This window comes from Marmota monax, unplaced genomic scaffold (genome assembly GCF_021218885.2).
Source record: "Marmota monax isolate L192 unplaced genomic scaffold, Marmota_monax_Labrador192_F-V1.1 WCK01_AAM20220418_F8-fsc00414, whole genome shotgun sequence".
Taxonomy (NCBI): Eukaryota; Metazoa; Chordata; class Mammalia; order Rodentia; family Sciuridae; genus Marmota; species Marmota monax.
The window spans coordinates 167,796-183,203 of record NW_026694289.1 but is presented as its reverse complement, the minus strand read 5'-3'; the positions used below and the strand labels follow the sequence as shown (position 1 = coordinate 183,203).

General features: G+C 38.4%; 1 pseudogene; it reads left to right on the top strand.

Moving 5' to 3' along the window:
• The first annotated feature begins 11,695 nt into the window (after window positions 1–11,695).
• LOC124108977 (E3 ubiquitin-protein ligase Mdm2-like) lies at window positions 11,696–13,202 on the top strand (annotated as a pseudogene).
• Window positions 13,203–15,408: the final 2,206 nt, after the last annotated feature.

The window sequence follows — 15,408 nt, the reverse complement described above, 5'->3', positions numbered from 1 at the left end:
AGAGAGAGAGAGAGAGAGAGAGAGAGAGAGAAAAGAACTTTTATAAAATAAAACCCCTCTCCCCAAATCCTTTAATCCACAAATCTATAAATGGATTAATTTATTGATTAGGTCAGAGTCTCATGATTCACTCGTCTCCCAGTGGTCCCACATCTGAACACTGCTGGGATGGAGACTGAGCCTTCAACATATGAGCTTTTGGGGGACATTTAAAATACAAAACACTATACCCATTAAGAAATATTTCTTCACTTCCCCTCTCTTCAGCCCTTGGTAATCATCAATCTAATTTCTGTCTCTGTATTTACCTATCCTTGATAGTTCATTTAGCCTAATTTCCTCCTGGTTCATCTATATAGGAAGGTTTTATTGCTAAATTGTATTCCACTATATGCACACATCACATTTTGTTTATCTATTAACTGATAAGCATTTGGGTTCTTGATTCTTTTTTGGCTATTGTACTATTAATCCACAAATATGAGCATACAATTTAAAAATGTTTGCTTTTGGCTATGAGGATTGAATATGGGGTACTTTATATTGAGCTACATCCTTAATTCTTTTTATTTTTTATTTTGAGATAGGTGTTAGGTAATAGATAGCAATGAGCAGTGAAATGAAGGCAAGTTTACAAGTGTTCTTTAAATTACTTTAAGGTCTTCTTTATACTTCCAAAGTAGGTGAGAAAGCAAAGGATGATAGTAAATTTGTAGAACATAAACAAAAGCAAAGGAGCTAATGTGAAAATACATCAAAAGAAAAGGATTAATGAGACTAACTCTTGACAGGGTCCATGTGAAATTAGGAATTATAGCCATAAGTGTCTCTATCTGTCTGGGAAGAGAGATTCCTTTAGTAGTACAAGCACACTAAGGTAACTTCTGAACAGCTAGTGACCCCAGTGTTAAATTAACATGGGATTGACTTACAGATGAAGCACCCCTGCCCACCAATAGCATGGCCACCATGACAGTTCCTGAGAGTACCAACTAGAGTCAAAAACTCCTGATTGGCAAAGAGTACAGAATGTGGTCCCCAGTTCTCCTGATAAATATGAAAGAGTAATAAATTTGGAGACAGCGTTGTCTCCTTTGTTATTCTCTGCTCAGAGATGGCCCACTCTCTCTTGAGGGTGCTCTCTGTTTAAGCCTCACTTTGCTTTCACCTCACTTTCACTTATAATAATGTTCTCTTGCATGACTTTTGGTGTCTGACTTTAAATTTTCTTTCATCAGAACACAAGAACTGAGGTTTGGAGCTTCAGCTCATTGCTTTTCTGTGACACAGGGTTTTGTTAAGTTGTTGAGGCTTGCCTCAAATTTTGATCCTCCCACCTTAATTTCCTAATCCCCAAGATTATAGGCATGCATCACCATCACTGGCTGTGTATACATTTTTTTTATTTGAGGGTATATTTCCAATTCTTGAGAATTGTACCTAGAGTGGTAATGTTGATTCACATTGTAATTCTGTTAATTTTTTGAAGAAGTGCCATTTATTTTCTAATTTGGGTAAAGCATTTTACATGGACAACTGCCAAGTTTGGAGGTTCCAACTTCTTTACATCTTTGCTAAAACTTGGTATGTTTCTTGTTTTTTTTAAAAAAAATTTATAGCCAAACTAATGGGAATGACATGGTACATAATTATGGTTTGAACTGCATTTCCCTTATTACTGATTATTTTGAGAACTTTTTCATGTCTTTCTTTGTCATTGTACATCTTGTTTAAGAAAATTCTGTTCAAATACTTTGCTAATTTTTGTTGTGTGTCTTCCCTTTGGTTGCTCAGTTGTAAGAGTTACTTGAATGTTCTAGATATTAGAGCCTTCTTAGATAGGTAATTTGCATATATTTCTCCCATTCCTATATTGATTTTTCATTTTGTTGGCCATATCTGTTGATGTGAGCATATTTTTGTTGTTGTTGTTTTAATTCTAATCAAGTCATATTTAAATTTTTTCCTTTGTTATGTTTTTTTCTTTTGGTCACATCCAACAATCCATTTATATACCTCTTTCTTAAAATTTATCCCTATAATTTAATTCTAAGGGTTAATTTATAGTTTTCAATGTTGTATTTAGGTCTTTAATCTGTTTTGAGTTAATCTTTAAAAATGGTGTTGAAGTGGCACCCCCTTTCTCTACAGAAAAGCCCTCTTCACCATGGCTGATTTTAAGACTGTCATCAAAGGAGTCTCTGCGAAAGAGTCCAATGTAGATAAACTTCCTGTTTTCATGTCACCCTGTTTACTTGGCCACTGGCCGAGAAGATACCAGCACTCCAGGTGCTGGACACCCCCTTACTAGTTTTCACAAAATATCAAGTATAGTACTTTGAAGAAATGTGCAAACAAGGTCTCTGGCCTTGAGCTGGGCTTCACAGAGATGTCTACATTTTTAAGGTAAGTTACAATTGGGCTCCATGGTAACAGCTGGCAGGGGGAGGAAAGAAAGGGGAGAAGAAGCTCTCCCCTTCTCAGGTGTTGTCCTTGAAGAGTTAACTTGCCCAGAACAGTGAAAGAAAAATCTGCTTTTATGTGAACTTCTGCAGTCTGTGAACTTCTGAGCCCCTCCCCTTACACACTGGGTATAAAAATTCTGAAACTCCCTGAACCCCGAGGATTGATTGATTACAGCAAAGGCTGTACCCTCTGAACCTGGCTGCAGCCAAATAAAACTATTTCCTGCTATCTTCGGTGCCTTGCCTGTCCCTACAGCAGTGTGAGGCAGGGGTCTAAATTTATTCATTTTTTGTGTGGAAATTGTTTCAACCATATTTCATAAAGGGCCAATAAAATATTTTTTTAATTATCATACATATATGGTGACATTATTCAAAATCAATTGACTACAGATGTGTGGACTTAATGACATGTCTGTCCGTATGCTTGTATCACACCCTTGATTAGTGTAGTTTTATAGTATAATTTGGAATTGTGAAGTACAAATTGTCAGACTTTTTTTTCTTTTGTAAGATGATTTTGACAATTGTTTTTTTTGATTTTTGTTTTTGTTTTTTCAATCTCATACCATTTTTGTGGTCAATTTTTAAATTGGTGCACAAAAATGGAAGAATTAGAAGAACAACAAAACAGAGTTTGATGGGGATTATATTAAATCTCTTTGCTGCTTTTAGAGTATTTCCATGCTTAACCACACTAAGCTAATAATACATGAATAGAGGCTGTCTTTCCATTTATTTAGGTCATATTCACAAATACTTTGCAGTTTTCACAATATGGGTTACTAATTTCTTACTCAATCTGGGTTCTTTGGAGAAGCCAGGAGAAATACCTCTCAGATAAGCTTCTTGCCCTAGCAAAAGATGAAGGTCCTTTAAGAGTAAAAGGAGGGCTGGAGATATAGCTCAGTTGTTACAGTGCTTGCCTCTCATGCACAAGGCCCTGGGTGGAAAAAAAGAGTAAAGGGAGAAAGGGGAGGGTTTTAGTTAAGGAGTAGGAATACTATTAATAATATAATAATATAATTTTTAAATTATTATACATATATGACTTCTTGGGGAGGGAGTTAGGTCTAGCCTAGAGCTGAGTGGTCACTTTTTTGATCCTTAATGGGCTTTTAAGATTAATGCTCTCTTTTTTGTCAAAGTTAAACCTGTAGTCTGAGTTTTCTGATATGTGGCAAAACTGTGTTTGCTGTAATCTGAACCATGTGATTGGAAGATAGCCATTTTGACCCCTATACGGTAGGCATTAAGACTGTTCTCAGTCTTAATGCCTACAGTATAGTGGGTGATCCAATCTTAACTACAGAACTTTCATTTTCCCTATCTAATTTTAAATTAGTCAATCATATAGATTGTAATCCCAAACTTCTCCTATCAGAGCAAGGGCAGTACTGTGTTAGGGTTAAAGACTTGGGCAGACTTCCTACCCAGTGTGCTTGCTTGCCAGATTTTTTTTTGTAGCACACCCTTCTGAGAAGTAAAGTTTGCTTTACCAAGTGACTTCTGAGTACTATCTGCTTTCTTTGTGGCACCCTGATATTTCTAACAGGCTGGTTCCAATCAGAGTCAGAAGCAGATCAGACTAACAGAAGGCTGGTGGGTGGGAATTTTAGTAGGGCCATATATTACAAAGAGATGGTAGTGAGTCTGGGGTGAATAACAGATCCACAAACTGTCCTTTTCGGCTGAACATAGTTTTGCCTGATTCCAGCAGCTTCCCAGGTCCCAGATGTTTGCATAACTGGCTAGGTGGGTGTCTGCTCTGGAACAAAATACTGGCTAGCCAAGTGGATTTTTTTTCAGGATTTGAGAAGGTATTTGCCTGGTGACATATATCTATCACTTCTTTGGTTAAGTTTATTCCTTAGCATTGGGGATGCTATTTTATATTAAAATTGAGACAGAGATACCAGACTGGATTATAAAATAAAATTATAAAAATATTATGATAAAAAAATCAGTGCCTGGGGAAAGGGTTAATTTCTCCCTTTCCCCTCTGCTGGTCTCTCTTCTGGGAACCTAATTAACCAGGAGTCCCTATCTATTGGGTTACAAATGGCTATATTTTGGAAGCCTTAGGACTCTCTTTTGATATGTAAACAATTCTGTGACAGGCCAGCAATAAACAGATACCTGTGAAGTTTCTTCTTACTTTGTAAACCTTCTAGGAATGTATTTACATAACTTAATTGCTAGTATAAATTTTAGGTCACTATGCTAATCAACTGCTGTCTAAAGTATAACCTTGTAGGCTTAGTTCCTAGCTCTTAGGAAGATAAACCCAAGTCATCTGAGTTACTGCTGCCTGAGGGAAAGGACACTTCATGATAATGATCTCAAGTATTTTACTGTCTTTGTTCTTCACCTTTGAGCTACTGGTCAAAAATTTCTGTACATGGTCCTTGGTCTTGAAGGTCAAGAATTCTACCCCACCAATGATATATATAATTCTACCCCACCAAGGAATTTGTCTAAGGTCTTCAACATCACCTATGGATTACCTGTTTCTCATTTTTTTCCCCTTTGTATGTTTGGTCAATCTCTTATTTCTTTTTTCATGAGTTGGCTTGATTATTTGCAGTGTTAATGGGTAACTTTTGATGGTTTTGACAAACACTTTGAGGATGAAGCTATTTAAATCAAAGGAGCTCCGAGTCAATTAAGACAACTGGTAGAAATGACAATTTTCCAAGAGTTGTCAACCTTGTTTAAAGAGTAGCCACACTTCCTGTATTATTGTTTTTGTTTTTAGTTTATTTTTTTCTCAAGATTTGTTAGTATGTTTTTTTATACATAAGCCTACCCAATAATATATTACCTGGGCTGGGGATGTGGCTCAAGTGGTAGCGCACTTGCCTGGCATGTGTGCGGCCCGGGTTCGATCCTCAGCACCACATACAAACAAAGATGTTGTCTCTGCCGAAAACTAAAATGTAAATAAAATATTTAAAAAAAAAAAATAATAATAATATATTACCATTCCATCCCTAATTCACAAAATTATACCTACAATTTCATGTATGATGCTTTTCCTTCAACCATAAATTTAGAGATCTTTTTGTGTCTTTCTACACTGTTTTATTTTTAAAGATGTATAAAATTCACTTAATTAGATTGACCATTCTAACCTAAAGAATACTTATCTCTAAGGTTAGTAACATGTGACTCTACTTCCAAAGACATTTTTCCCCCAAGATTTCAAAAATAAATTACTTCAATATTCATTCTGAAATTTACAATATATTTCTTCTTTTATATTTTATTTAGAGACAGAAACTTGCTGAATTGCTTATGGCCTTGCTAAGTTGCTGAGGCTGGCTTTGAACTTATGATCCTCCTGCTTCAGCCTTCCATGCTGTTGGGATTACAGGTATGTGCCTCTGTGCCTGGTTCCAACAATTATTATTGTACTGCAATCTAGGTCTCCCTTTTTTTTTATAATAGTGTTTGCTTTATATGTTTTGGTTATTCAATGTTGAGTACGTACACTTACAATTTTTTTTTAATATTTATTTTTTAGTTTTCAGTGGACACGATATCTTTTGTTTGTATGTGGTGCTGAGGATCGAACCTGAGCCGCACGCATGCCAAGCAAGCGCGCTACCGCTTGAGCCACATCCCCAGCCCAACTTACAATTTTTATCTTGCTGAATTGACACCCTTTATCATAATATAGTGGTGATTTTATCTGCTTTTACAGTTTTTTAACTTAATTATATTTTATCTGATGTAAGTAGAGCTATTCTTATGCTCATTTGGTTTCTTGAGAGGTGGTGGCTCCAATTCTCATAATGACAGCCTCTTTCTGATGCTCCAAGGAGATATTTGAATGATGCTCTGACCAGATCACCAGGCCATTAAGACCCCTGCTGAAGACACAGGTTGTGGTGATAGATTACACAAGGTTAAGGCCAAAGGCCACAGGATACCTAATATTAGAGAGAAAGTTACACCCTGTGATATTCAGGGGCCACTAAACATGATCTCCAAAACTGGTCAACAGTGTGAGTGAGGTGGGTGAGGGAGAGAGGTCATGAGGAAGGAGTCTCAAATAACTATCTTGTGAATACAACTGGGAAACACTGCTTCAAAAACCACTGGATAGATGTTCATTAGACTGCCACACTTTTCCCAGAAAAAGTTCACTGAAAACCTAGAAAGAGTCAGAATTAGTAGCAATATTTTAAGAGAAGAAGGACCAGGGTCAGTTGGTAATGTGGATGACAGTTGTAGAAGAGTCTTACATCAATGAGGACTCTGTTTCTTACACCCCAAAGCAGAATCTACTCATTTCAGAATCAATTCTGCTGAAATACTTGTTATGGAGCAAATAAATCCTCATACTAAATTGTCTGTCCTCAGAAAACATATTTTAGCATTACTAGAGTTGAAGACACATAGTTTTACAACCCTACTCTGCATCAGGCTTGATAATCTAAGTGATGCTGTTTAACATATTCAATTTAGTGACTTGAACCCATGTAGCCTAAATTCTCATAGGGTTTGTCCAAGTGTGTGATGGGTACTGTTCTCCAGGCTCATTTCCACCCCCTTCTGAAGGCCAGGAAAGCATTTGTTTTGGGGACCATTCTGAACAGGGAGAAAGAAAGTTAAACAGGTCAGAGTGAGAGCTGGTTCTCTTCCCTGTGGTTTATATTAGATCCATGGAAAATTGCTTCCCTGAGAAATGTTTCTGCTCATGTCTAGAAGAGTAACATCTCTAAGCTTTACACAGATAAATGTATATAAGTGGTGACAACTTTCATAAGATGTTTAACAAAAGTTTCTTCCCTGATGGTCTATGAGCTAAACACATCCACCAAACTTCCTTGAGCAGTATATGCAATGACGACAGACTACAGATCCCTAGTCAGTCAGCTCCAGCCATGAGGACAGTCACCTGCTAGGGGCTCAAATGGATATCTAAATATTATGGAAGATTAAGGACACTGCAGCTGATCTATAATCAAAGATCCCAACACACCTAAGGGTCTAGGGTTTCTATGAGACTTAACATAATCCCATTACCACATGGCCAGTAAAAATTGCCCCAAACTGAGGCAGATGTCTCCCTTTCCCAGAACAATTCAGCAGGCCCATGCTCCCTAAAATCCCTACTCAGGAGAGAAAATTGTCCTCATTGTCACCATTTGCTAATTTAAAAAAATCACAAAATATGGAGGTGTTGGCAGCAAACAAGGTTTATTGATGATCTTTATAAGAATAGACTCAGCAAGGTTCCATAGCTCTTCTACCTGTTTATGAACTTAGTGAAAAGGAGATATGTGTGGAAGTTTTACTCTGGAAGAAATAACCTCAACATTCTCTATCAAAGAATAAATGGGTAAGAGGCCATGTGAAGAAGAGTTATGTGGAGGAGAACTCTCTAGCTACTCAAGATAGATGCATGATCAAGACTGGATTCATTGCTCATAGCACTTGAAGAACTTGGGGAAAGTGGAGATTCCTGGGAGAGGCATAGACAATTGATCAGGTTATTGTCAGGTCAGGTAAGTCTGAGGGAGACATAGGAGTCACCCAAAGACTCTGTTGCTTCTACTATTTGAAACTGGTATAAAGGCCTGCATTGTACTATGGGATGAAAAGAGGAGCAGTGAAGGTGCCCCTATGAGCCATTTCCCTTAAATCCCATTCAGTCAGTTACTTGTGCAGAGAGAAGTGTGAGGAAGAGAGACCAAGCCAGTGCAGGGTGTCCCTATAGTTGACTTCCTAAGCCCCAAAGTGGGGACATAGCTCCCTGAATTCCTCTGATCTTTGTACAATACTTGTGTGGTGGAACCTCTTTATTTAAATATATACCCATCATTGAGTGTCTGAGATTCACTGAAGTCCTGGAATGAGCAGCAGATCCCATTGATGTGCAGAAGGAAGACTGTTACTGCAGGGCCTGACTCAGTAGGGGATGGATCCTGAGGCTGGGGGTTCCAGTACTTAGTGGAGGTCACAGACACAGTATCATGTCATAGTGGAGGAGACTCGATTTATTTGCTCAATATCCCTGGAGCCATAGAGACCTACTTCTTCAGCCTCAGGATAGAAGGACAATTCCCAGAAACAGGTTGGAACTAGAAGGTGCAGAGGAAGGTGACCTTATTCTTAGGATTGGTCTAGTGGACTCAGAGACAGACCAGAAGCTTCCAGAACACATATGTCTCTGAGGCAGACCTAAAACCTGGATTTGGCATTAAGGGATGGCCAGCCTCCCATTATCTCAACCATCATTTCCCTGGAGGGAACCTGAACCATAAGAACTGATTTGTGCCATGGTGGGTAGGATCTGAGTGAGAAAATATTAGCCAAAGATCAAATTATTATTTTTAACTGAGAAAAATAGTGAGAGATTTTCATATCTACAAGTCCTGTACAACAGGTACCAGCTGAATGACTGACAACAGATTCACTGAAGTCCTAGTAGTTATGCCCTGAGCTAGATGTGAGCACATTGACCAGCAGCAGTTATCACATCAGACCAGGTACACACAGGGGATATTTTAGTTTGACTTTCTTGTGAGCCTAGAGTACTGTGTGTTATAGCCACCATCCCATATACTGCAGTAAAACTCAGCCTCATCCTCAGGCTATGGCCCAGAGATGTGCAGAACACCTGCATTGGATGAAGTATCTTTGGATCCAGAAAAGCAGTCAGACCCTAGAGCCATGGTGTTTTTCTAATTCTGAGCAGTAGTGCAGGAGATATCCGGGAGGGCTCCCTGGCTTCCGCTGGTACCAGTATATGTAGAATCCACTAGCACTAAAGCCACTCCTCATGGTACAGGTAAATCTGGCAGATGCTCCAGGGGATGCAGAGAACAAGGATAGCTGAGTCAACATAGGCTGGGAGAGTGAACCGGAAAACATAAAGACACATGGATGATGGGGACAGGGATCAGAGTTAAACTGGTTGGTTATCTGAGCCAGTTACTGACACAGTCTTGGGGTATGTCCCATTTCTCTGACAAATGTTCCTACCTCCGTAGAGAGAAACACAAGGGGAAGGAGTCCAGGCTATAATGTATACAGCTCACTAAGGCCCAAGAGCAGGGTCGGCTGGTCACTTTTATTTTGTCTTCACTCTCCTAAAATAGGAAGGACTGGTCATGAAAATTTTATTCTCTATTGGTGATCTCTGCTCCACTCTGAGCACCAGCTACAGTCTGAGCTTGATTCCTTAGTCAGTGGCGGCAGAGGGTGTAGACTCAGATTTTGATGCAGGAGAGACACTAGGAAGGAAGAAGCTGCTGGGACCTTTCATAGACCTGGGAGCAGGAGACTCTGGCCCAGAGAGACACAGATGTTGAGTCCCAACTAGCAAACACAGGCCAGTTTTCCAGCCTAGCAGTTAGAGGGATGACTCAATAGTGGGTACCTACTGTGGAGACTCTGGGAAGACCCACAGCACCTGCTGCTATACACTGTTCAAACATCAGTCTCAGTGGAAAACACATTGGCTGGATAACCTGGCACTGTCAGTTTGTAGATTTCCATGGGCAACACCCCACTGATTGATCACTCAGTAGCTGATGTTAGTAAATAACTTTGGCTACAGAGAAATTCCTAGACTCCTAGAGGCTCAAATGTATAGAATAAGATCTTTGTAACATATGAAGAGACTGCAGGGAGGTGAGAATGCAGAGGGCTCTGGAACCCAGAACTGAATAGCTCCTTCTATAGGGGCCAGGAAGTAGGGAACTGTGATCTGGGTCTGCATGAAGAGTGAGTTACAGAATCAGGATAAAGAGAGAATGCTGCATTCTTTTTTGTTGTTGTTGTTATTGTTGTTGTTCTACTTAGTTGTACATGACAGCAGAATGCATTTCAATTCAGTGAACACAAATGGGGTGCAACATTTCAATTCTCTGGTTGTACACATGTAGAGAAGCACCATTTGTGCAATCATACATGTACATAGGTTAATGAAGTCCACCTCATTCCACCATCTTTCCTATCCACATAACTCCTCTTCACTTTCCCATTTGCCCAACTCAAAGTTCCTCCATTCTTCCTAGGATGCTACATTCTTATTGAAGGTGCAATGTTCTCAGATGTATCAGTTTTTAAAATTATTCAGAGATATCAAACAGTGTGGGGTGCTGGACAATGGCAGACCACTCACAGTTCTGATGTCCTAGTTGTAGAATGATTATGTTGCCATTTCACCCTGTGCTTGTCCAGCTAGCTGCTTTCCTGACACAGAGGACTATGGATGGATAAGTGAGCCCAGCTCAAGCATGGGATCCTGAAAGATAAGTTAAATATCTACTCTCAAGGCACTTCCCCAAATAGCAAAGGGTCATTTCAAGGAGCAGATGAATGAATATCCCATTGACTGTGGCTGTGCCATTTCAACATGATTGAGACATGATCCTTTGAAAAAGGGTTTTGTTTGCTTGTGCATAAGAGCAATGAGATTTTTTTTTAAAATCTCATCTCACCAAAATAGCACAAAGACTAGAAACTCAACTGTCATTTAAACCACTAATCAAGCAAGTAAAGAAAAAAATCTGTCATTTTAGAATCATAATTTAAGTGCAGAAATACCTTCATTGTTTATATATATTTCAATTCAAAGTAAGAATTGGATTCAGTTTGAACAAGGAGCTGTTGTGTCAGTTGTTGTTGTACCAGTTTGAGAGCTATTGTATCAGTATGAGACCAACCTCACTTCATTCAACCAAAGTTTCACACTGTGGTCATTGCATTTTCAAAGTTTTCTCATTAATTAATTTTTCTATACAACTGTTTGCATGACAAAAGTAATCTGCACTTCTCTCTTTTGCATTGAATGTTTAAATCTTAAATTTGAGTAGTACACTTCAAGTTTTGGGAACATGTGGGAGTTTATAATAAAAGATTCAGAAACTGTGGAGCTTGGCTTCTGTGCTGGCCTCTGCAGCCCTGTATTCCTGGGAGAAAATGGAGCCAGAAACTTAAATGGAGGGGCAGCCCTAACCCCTCTAACCAAGTTCCTGTCGCTTCTGCTGCCAGGAACTTGCTTTCTTGCTGGACTTAGTGCGTTCAAGCGCCCAGTGGTCTGGGCTGCAAGTGGGATGGTTGTTGAGGCCCAAGTGCTCTGAGTGAAGAAAACTGGGGTGCCTTGAAGGACCCTCCGCACCCCCCCCCCAAGCAAAAAGCCCCGAGTGTTGAGCAGTTGTCACCAGTGATTGAAGGTGGACACCTGTGGTCACAGACGTGAGGCACATTTTATGAACTGATCCAGGCCAATGTGCAATGCCAACATGTCTGTGTCTACTGATGGTGCTGTAAGCACCTCACGGATTCCAGCTTCAGAACAAGAGACCCTGATTAGACCAAAGCCATTGCTTTTGAAGTTGTTAAAGTCTGTTGGTGCACAAAAAGACACTTACACTATGAAAGAGGTTATATTTTATCTTGGCCAGTATATTATGATTAAACTATTATATGATGAGAAGCAACAACATATTGTATATTGTGCAAATGATCTTCTAGGAGATTTGTTTGGAGTGCCAAGCTTCTCTGTGAAGGAGCACAGGAGAATATATACAATGATCTACAAAAATTTGGTGGTAGCCAATCAGCAGGAACCATCAGATTCCAGCACATTAGTGAGTGAGAACAGGTGTCACCTTGAAGGTGGGAGTGATCAGAAGGACCTTGTGCAAGAACTACAAGAAGAGAAGCCTTCATCTTCCTGTTTGGTTTCTAGACCATCTACCTCATCTAGAAGGAGAGCAATTAGTGAGACAGAAGAAAATTCAAATGAATTTTATGGTGAACGATGAAAGTGCCACAAATATGATAGTATTTCCCTTTCCTTTGATGAAAGCCTGGCTCTGTGTGTAATAAGGGAAATATATTGTGAAAAAAGCAGTAGCAGTGAATCAATAGAGACTCCATCAAATCTGGATATTGAAGATGGTGTGAGTGAAAATTCCAGTAATTGGTTGGATCAGGACTCAGTTTCAGATCAATTTAGTGTAGGATTTGAAGTTGAATCTCTTGATTCAGAGGAAATAGCCTTAGTGAAGAAGGACAAGAACTCTCAGATGAAGATGATGAGGTATATGGAGTTATTGTGTATCAGGCAGGGGAAAGTGATATGGATTCATTTGAAGAAGATCCTGAAATTTCCTTAGCTGACTATTGGAAGTGTACTTCATGCAATGAAATGAATCCTCCCTTTCCACCACATTGCAATAGATGTTGGAACCTTCATGAGAACTGGCTTGGATGTGCCTGATGGTTAAAAAAAAAAAAAAAAAAAAAAAAAAAAAAAAAACTATAGCAAATGATTCCAAAGAATCATGTTTTGAGGAAAATGATAAGATCACACAAGCCTCCCAGTCACAAGAAAGTGAGGACTATTCTCAGCCATCAACTTCAAATAGCATTATTTATAGCACTCAAGAAGATGTCAAAGAGTTTGAGAAGGAAGAAACACAAGACAAAGAAGAAAGTATGGAATCTAGTTTCCCCCTTAATGCCATTGAACCTTGTGTGATTTGCCAAGGTCAATCTAATGGTTGCATTGTTCATGGTAATACAGGACATCTTATGTCATGCTTCACATGTGCAAAGAAGCTGAAGAAAAGGAATAAGCCCTGTCCAGTGTGCAGACAACCAATTCAAATGATTGTGTTAACTTATTTCAACTAGCTGCCTTGTCATAAAAGTAGAATTATATATTTCTAGTTATAACCCTAAATATTTTGAGCTTATGGATTTTATTTTTATTTACATTTATAAGGGCAAGAAACCCAAACTAGCTTCCTCTAGATTTCTTTGTAATGGTAATTTACCTACCTTGGGAGGAAAAGTAGTTAGTATGTATTCCCTTTTAGGAAAGTTTCCCCTTCTGTTTATATTTTATATTTGGGTTTTATCCAATTTACATTGGATATATAGCTCATTCTTTACCCTCACCCATCATTTTAAATATTTTCAACTCTCTTAAGTGAGAAGTACCTAATTTTCTTTTCTTTTTTTTTAAATATAAGGCATTTAAATGTAACTTACTTAGTACTTTTCATGTAAGGAGAAAAATATGTATAAGAAACATAATATTTAAATTTTAGATACTCTGTGCTGGATGTGGTGATCCACACCTGTAATCCCAGTAACTGAGGCTGAGGCAGAAGGATTGCAAGTTCAAGGCCAGCCTCACCAACTTATTAAGATCCTGTTTCAAAATTAAAAATAAAAAGGGCTGGGGATATAGCTAGGTGGTTAAGTGCCCCTGGGTTCAGTCCCTGGTACCAAAAAATAATTTTAGATACTCTGAAAGTTTCTGATCTTTTTCATAAGTTCTTTCAAAGTTGATAGTTATATTTGGTGCTATGTAAATAAAAATGAACTCATTCTGCAGCCTCTGTTATATGTAGTAAGATGTAGATAGTAATGAGGTCAGTAAAATGTGGAGTTGTGAGAAAATTGTATTGTTTCCTATAAGCTGAAAAGTGATTCTAAGACACTTTGAAACACCTTTTTTGGACTAGGTTATGTGGTTCTTAATAGATTCCTAAGTTTCAGAATTTGGCTTAAGGCTTGTTTTAGAAACCAGTGAATTCAGAAGTTTGGTAAACAACTGTTTATTAAAACTAGTTGGAAAGGTTGTAACTTCTCTTTGAATCATCCAGAAATTGTGCATCACTTTTCTTCAAGAAAGACAGGGTCAGGGGCTGGGTGGGGTTGTGACTCAGTGGTAGAGCACTTGCCTAGTAGGTGGGAGGCCCTGGGTTCAATCCTCAGCACCACATAAAAATAAATAAATAAAATAAAGGTATTAAAAAAAAGACAGGGTCAGAACATTGGATTCTAAAATCTCTCAGTCTATGTAAATTAACTTCTTGATTATAATTAATCTTAAGCAAAAATAATCACCTTAACTTAAAGTCCTAGTATTTTTACCCCATGTGTGACAATTGTACATACTCAAAAGAGGACATTAAAAAAGCTGAATTGTAAATTTAGAATGGAACCAAAGGATAATTTTGCACAGCCAGCTACTAACAATACATTGTTTGTTTAAACTTCAAAAGCAAAAGCACCAGTACTTCCGGGACTTACCCATCTATATACATATATAAGTAGCAAACAAATGTCTAAAGGGATCAATATTTTAGCTTTAGGGCAGTTCTGAATCACAATAAAGCTTTATTAATTTGGAATTTATAAGACTAGGGAAGAATTAAGAATAATCCATCCTTTCTGAGGGGAGTCATAAATGACACACACTCATATGTATGCAGTGAATTCTATTTACTCAACATTCAGCATTGAGAGTGGAATCCTTTTATATGTACACTGATTACTAATGTCTCTAAATTTTTATGTTTAGTATACTCTTTATTGATTTACAAATAAACAATTTAGTAAATGTTTTTTTTGTTTTTTTTTTTTAAGATTCAGAAGGGTTTAAGCATTAGTTCCTTACAGTCTTTACTCTATCTGTGAATCTTCTATCCAGAGTGGGTACCAGAAGAGAGGAAAGACAACATTTCCCCTCTGGATTCTATTTCACTCTGCAAACTGATGGCTGAAAAGTTTGTCATTTCAGCTCCCTCATAACTTCAGTTTCTTGTTACTTTTGCATCATGCACCTCATCACATGACAATTTTAATCCTTAGGATTCCATTTCCCAGAATTCCATGGGCAAGGCCAGATCTGATCCTGTGCTGTGTCACTTGAGGGAGGGTAGGGCATGCACACACACACACGTGTGTGTGTGTGTGTGTGTGTGTAATATTTTATTTAGAGACAGGATCTCTCTAATTTACTTAGGACCTCTGTAAGTTGCTGGCTTGAACTCATGATCCTCCTGCCTCAGCCTCCTGAGCCTCTGGGATTACAGGTGTGTGCCAACACACCTGGCTAAGTGTTTACATTGTTTTTTTTTTTTTTTAAATTGGAGAAGGCTTTCTGAGTGAATATTGTAGT